This window comes from Trypanosoma cruzi, genomic scaffold (genome assembly GCF_000209065.1).
Source record: "Trypanosoma cruzi strain CL Brener 1047053516473 genomic scaffold, whole genome shotgun sequence".
Taxonomy (NCBI): domain Eukaryota; phylum Euglenozoa; class Kinetoplastea; order Trypanosomatida; family Trypanosomatidae; genus Trypanosoma; species Trypanosoma cruzi.
In genome coordinates this window covers 159,817-164,852 of record NW_001849521.1, presented here as the reverse complement: position 1 = coordinate 164,852, position 5,036 = coordinate 159,817, and the positions used below count along the sequence as shown (strand labels likewise).

The 5,036-nt window shown below is 50.8% G+C and overlaps 1 pseudogene, besides 8 other annotated features; it reads left to right on the top strand.

Annotated features, from left to right (window-relative positions):
• Positions 1-1,102: a sequence feature (heterozygous, non-Esmeraldo-like haplotype).
• Positions 218-238: a microsatellite.
• Positions 998-1,020: a microsatellite.
• Positions 1,103-1,109: a sequence feature (haploid, Esmeraldo-like haplotype).
• Positions 1,110-1,710: a sequence feature (areas not merged during assembly with more than two copies in the genome that could not be assigned to a particular haplotype).
• Positions 1,250-3,517, top strand: Tc00.1047053509821.20 (annotated as a pseudogene).
• Positions 1,711-1,903: a sequence feature (heterozygous, Esmeraldo-like haplotype).
• Positions 1,904-5,036: a sequence feature (areas not merged during assembly with more than two copies in the genome that could not be assigned to a particular haplotype).
• Positions 3,995-4,025: a microsatellite.

Sequence of the window (5,036 nt, the reverse complement as noted above, 5' to 3'; positions counted from 1 at the left end):
CCACAAACACACGAGTGACTGTGCTCTGCAGGCCGCACTCACGCGCCGATGAGAGGGCTGAGGGGAGCAGCAACGCGCAGATGACCCCATGAAATATAAACTATGTGCGGACACATGGAGGGTCAGACGGTTGAAAGACATGTAATTATTTAATTTTCTTTTTGGGCAAAATAAAAAAAAAATACAGCTTGGTATGGCCACACGGTAAGCAGCCGCTTTTTTGTTTTTGTTTTTGTTTGGAACAGTAATAGAGGACGACTTTTTCTTTTTTATTTTTATTTGTGTGGAACAGTAATAGAGGACGACTTTCTTTTTTTTTTTTTTTGTGTGTGTGGAACAGTAGTGGAGGAAATCTTTTTTTTTTTCTTTTTTGTGCGTGGGGTTAAAATGTGAGGAACGGGAAATTTTTTGTTTTGTTTTTAAATGAATGTTGTTTGATTTGTTATTGCTTTCCGCCGTGGACCCCTGCTGTGCATTTGTGTTTTTGCGTCCCTTCAGATGCTTTACGCCTCTTCTCTTTTTTCCCCTTCCTTTTTTCCTACTTTGTTGAGCGTGGCAGTGGGCGCACACAGCCACACGCGCAGGACAAACACATTGCAGTGCAGGTGGATGCTTCCTTTGTACTCGGTGCTGGCAGTTGCGTGCAGCTGCCGCCTTCTTCCGTGGGCGTGAGGAGAAAGGAGGAGAGAGAGTGCGCACCGCGAGTCTTTTTTTCTGTTGACGTGATGCACCGCGTGTGACCGTACTGAGTGGGGCGCCGCGTCATGGATGGATAAGGATCCGCCTGCGCGTGTGGCTCTTTGGGCGATTGCTGGCTCTGTGAGCGTTGCGTGTTGTCTGCAGGGCCGTGGCCGTATCCTGTTCGCAGCGGGATTCAACTGGAGGCGGAGGCGGTGTGTCTCCTTTTCTCGTCCATTGTGGTTGAATGCGGGCGGTGTGTGCGTTTGTTGTGTAGAGGACCGAATCCTCTCACCCGCGGACTGACAGCACTGCGATGGTGTGTGTGTGTGTGTGTGTGTGAGGGCGATGGTGCTCCGCGCTGTTCCTTCCGGATTGTCTTGTGTCCCGCTCTCTGCGTGGGTGCTCTGCTCTGCTCCCCACGGACGTGTCTGATGTACTGCCGCTTTTTTCTTCCTTCACTTGTTGAACACAGACACACGCTAGGAAGGAAAGCAAACAAACGCGAAACGCTACTGTGAGATTCGAAGGCACTGAAAGCGCCAACAACAGCACACACACACATTTTTATATGCTCTCACGTGTTGCTGCAGATAAGGCACCCAACAAACACAACCGTCGCCGCGTGACCGGATCCAGCGGAAGGAGGAGGGAAGGAAGAGAGGGTGAGCAGCAGAGACCCAACATGTCCCGGCATGTGTTTACTTCGGCGGTGTTGCTGCTCCTCGTCGTCGTGACAATGTGCTGTGGAACCTGTGGAGCTGCGGCCGCTGGAGGGAATAATGGGAAGAGTGTTTTAATAAATATTCATAAGCTGCGGGGAGTCGATCTATTTGTGCCGCAGACGACGCTGGTGCTGCCGAAAGAGGGGACTGCTGCAGGTACGCCGAGGGATTCATTTGTTACACCCTCTCTCGTCAGTGCCGGTGGAGTAATTGCTGCTTTCGCCGAAGGTCAGACGAACGCCCAAAAAGACGGTGCTCAATCAATTACGCACCTTTACTCTGACGTTGTTGCGGGGTACATTGATTCTAAGTGGAATTGGTCCACTCTTGTTGCTGAGATCAATAAAAGTACATGGAAGGCACACACCGTGCTTACTGCAACGGAGGCAAGAGAACAAAGTTTGGTTGTTTTCCGCCAACCGACAACAATTACGAGGGGCAATAAGGTGTTTCTTCTTTCGGAAAGCTCTCTTTGGTCCTATTCACACGGGAACTTTTATTGGGACAGATTGGACCTTAAACTGGTTGTGGGTACTGTCACGAATTCTACGGGCGGCGAGCCGAGTAAACGGATCAGCTGGGACAACCCCAAATCGCTGTTAAGCGTGAACATTTCCGCTGCTTCTTACGAAAGTAAATTTGAGAGATTTTTTCCTTCTGGTGGCTCAGGTGTTCTGATGAACAATGGCACGCTCGTGTTTCCCGTGATTGCGTTTGATGGAAAAGATGAGGGTCACTCCATGATCATTTATTCGACGGACGACGGCGCAAAATGGATGCTTTCGAATGGAACGTCTCCTGCGAAATGCGAAACCCCCCGCGTCACCGAATGGGAGGGATCACTTCTCATGATTGTTGATTGCGAGGTTGGCCAGAGGGTGTACGGGTCGCGTGACATGGGGACAAAGTGGACGGGGACCATCGGGACACTCCCAGGCGTGTGGACCAAGTCAAAATCGACAGCCATTTTGGATCTGAGCTTTCATGTGGATGCCCTCATCACCGCGACCATTGAGGGCAGGAAGGTCATGCTGTACACTCAGCGAGGGAACGCCTCGGGGAATGAAACGGAAGGAGCGCTCTATCTTTGGGTCACGGACAACATCCGCTCGTTTTGTGTTGGGCCGGTTGCCATGAGGGATGGTATGAATTGGTTGTTCACCAGCAACCTGCAGTACTCGGATGGTAATTTGCATCTTTTACAACAGAGGGAAAAAGATAAAGCAGTGCCTTGTCGCTTTCTCGACTGACGGAGGAACTGAGTACAATCAAGTCCGTCCTCAGTACTTGGGCGCAAAAGGACGCCTTCTTCTCCAAATTGACCATACCCACGGCGGGTCTGGTGGCAGTTTTGTCCGGTGCGGCCAGCAATGGCACGTGGATCGACGAGTACCTTTGCCTGAATGCGACGGTGACGCCTAATGCAAAGAAGGTCAGATATGGATTTCAATTGACGGAGCCTAGCTCCAGGGTATCATGGTCCGTGAACACTCAGGCCAATAATGTGCGTCATGTATCCTTGAGCCACAACTTCACACTTGTGGCGTTGGTGACCATCGAAGAGACTCCGAGTGGGAACACTCCTCTACTGACTGCGACGTTGGCGGACACTAATTCCAATCATACCATGGGACTGTCGTATACGGCGGATAAGACGTGGGGGACGGGGCTCAAAGGCAATAAAACAACACAGAGCGGCCGTTGGGAGCCGAAGAAGGGATACCGAGTGGCACTCATGCTGCAAGGCAAAAAGGCCTCTGTGTACATTAATGGTAATTCGCTGGGGGAGGAAGAAGTGCCGTTAAAAGGTGAGGCGCCACTTGAGCTTGTACGCTTTTGCTTTGGCGCGTGCGGTGAGGATGCCGGCCAGAAAACTAAGGTGACGGTGACGAACGTGTTTCTGTACAACCGCCCACTGAATTCCACTGAGATAAATGCACTCAAGGACAAGGCCCACACTTTGAATGGCCCAGGGGAGGCACTGGCGGGGTGGGCAGCTCTGGAGGGAGCTGCCGCCAGAGAACATGCGGCTGTGGTGGGCTTGACGTCTGCTGGGAGCGGACTGCTGCCGCTGCTTCTTCTGCTGGGACTGTGGGGCTTTGCGGCTGCGTGAGGAGTGTGCGGCCTCAGTGGGGAACACTTGCGCTCTCCTCTGCAGCGACAAACACACACCGCTAGGAATATATTTTACTACGCAGAGAATAATTTCTTTTTTTTTTCTTAATTACTTTCCTTCCCTTTTGCTTGATGATTTAGGGCAACCACCATGGAATTTTTCTTTTTTACTATTCCCTCTTTTTAATTGCTTCTTGCTGCACTCTTCCTGTGAGGGGTGCCGTGTGTTTCCGCCCAACTGCTCCACTCGCACACCCACCGACACGCTCATGACGACGGCCCTGTGCGCCTCGCCTGCTGCACGCATGAGGAGGGGCCGCGACGAACGGCGCGCTGAGGGAGCCGTGACGTGTGGGCGTGCGACGAGGGCCTGTGGGGCGGAGCACACATTTCTTTCCCTCTTTTTTTGCTTTTATTGCGGCCAGGGCGGGCAGACACCCGTAGCGCCACACACACAGCCACACCCTGCCGCCGTGTTTTTTTTTTTCTCTTTTCTTTTTTTTTTTTGCTGCGCTCACACTTCCGATGGAGAGACGCGACTGCCGTCATGTCTGCGTGCTTCTCTCAGTCCCCACAAACACACGAGTGACTGTGCTCTGCAGGCCGCACTCACGCGCCGATGAAAGGGCTGAGGGGAGCAGCAACGCGCAGATGACTCCATGAAATATAAACGATGTGCGGACACATGGAGGGTCAGACGGTTGAAAGACATGTAATTATTTAATTTTCTTTTTGGGCAAAATAAAAAAAAAAACTTGGTATGGCCACACGGTAACCAGCCGCTTTTTTTTTTTGTGTGTGTGTGTGTGTGGAACAGTAATAGAGGACGACTTTTTCTTTTTTATTTTTATTTGTGTGGAACAGTAATAGAGGACGACTTTTTCTTTTTTATTTTTATTTGTGTGGAACAGTAATAGAGGACGACTTTTTCTTTTTTATTTTTATTTGTGTGGAACAGTAATAGAGGACGACTTTCTTTTTTTTTTTTTATTTGTGTGGAACAGTAGTGGAGGAAATCTTTTTTTTTTTTTTTTTTTGTGCGTGGGGTTAAAATGTGAGGAACGGGAAATTTTTTGTTTTGTTTTTAAATGAATGTTGTTTGATTTGTTATTGCTTTCCGCCGTGGACCCCTGCTGTGCATTTGTGTTTGTGCGTCCCTTCAGATGCTTTACGCCTCTTCTCTTTTTTCCCCTTCCTTTTTTCCTACTTTGTTGAGCGTGGCAGTGGGCGCACACAGCCACACGCGCACGACACACACATTGCAGTGCAGGTGGATGCTTCCTTTGTACTCGGTGCTGGCAGTTGCGTGCAGCTGCCGCTTCCTTCCGGGGCGTGAGGGGAAAGGAGGAGAGAGAGTGCGCACCGCGAGTCTTTTTTTCTGTTGACGTGATGCACCGCGTGTGACCGTACTGAGTGGGGCGCCGCGTCATGAATGGATAAGGATCCGCCTGCGCGTGTGGCTCTTTGGGCGATTGCTGGCTCTGTGAGCGTTGTGTGTTGTCTGCAGGGCCGTGGCCG